The sequence below is a fragment of the Austrofundulus limnaeus genome, unplaced genomic scaffold, assembly GCF_001266775.1.
Source record: "Austrofundulus limnaeus strain Quisiro unplaced genomic scaffold, Austrofundulus_limnaeus-1.0 Scaffold2135, whole genome shotgun sequence".
Lineage (NCBI taxonomy): Eukaryota > Metazoa > Chordata > Actinopteri > Cyprinodontiformes > Rivulidae > Austrofundulus > Austrofundulus limnaeus.
In genome coordinates, this window is record NW_013954537.1 from 37,207 (window position 1) to 38,122 (window position 916).

Consider the following 916-nt stretch of genomic DNA (forward strand, 5'->3'; position numbering starts at 1 on the left):
ACACACACACACACACACACACACACACACACACACACACACGAAACAACTCTGCCAGAAGACAAAGTGCTCAATTTCCAGGAGTGCTTGCTTCAGACGCAGTCCAGCACAAAGCATTAAATGAATTAAAGAAAAAAAAGTCTCAGTTTTATATCCAGCTCAGGCTGCTTCTTCTGTTATCATGCATGCTTCTGGTTTTCCTCCGACTCCAGCGGCTCACATTTCACTTTAATGCTGACTGATCAAACCTGGTAAATGAGCCATCATTTAAAGTAAATCAGTCACTGATCACACATTTAAATTAATTAATTTTTAATGCCAAAGCTCCTCCGTGACGGGATTAAATGTTTTGCACAAACCAGTTCTCTACGAGCTGGACGTTGCACCTTCAGGAGGTTTTAATATTTAGTCGTTCCGTAAGATTTAAAGTCCATTTAAAGCAGCAATAAACGTGCAGCTCATTGAGGTTGTTTTATGACAGGTAAATGATATTAACCACCCGCTCAAACGTGACTCATTATGAACCGCCAAGCATAGAGTCATTGTTAATGAAAAATATATTTTATATTTAGATGAGTCTGCTCTTTTTTACTGACAGTTTTAGTTGATATTTATTTACAGAAATGAGTTGAAGTTAAGGGTGAATGCAAAGTATGCCAATTATCTTTGTCAGTTTTTAGCTATAATTTAAATAAGCAACCATGACAATGAAAAGACAGATGGTGTCGCACCCACTTACAGTTTACGCCTAAAATGTGGAGTTTAAAGGTATATTTTGGCTTTTTTAAAAGTTGGGTTAACTTAAAGTACTTTCTGTTACATCTTTTTATCTTTATATTGTTTATACCAGTGGTTCCCAAACTTTTTATCTTCTGACCCACAAAATATTCATGGCAAAAACTTGTGACCCCAAATA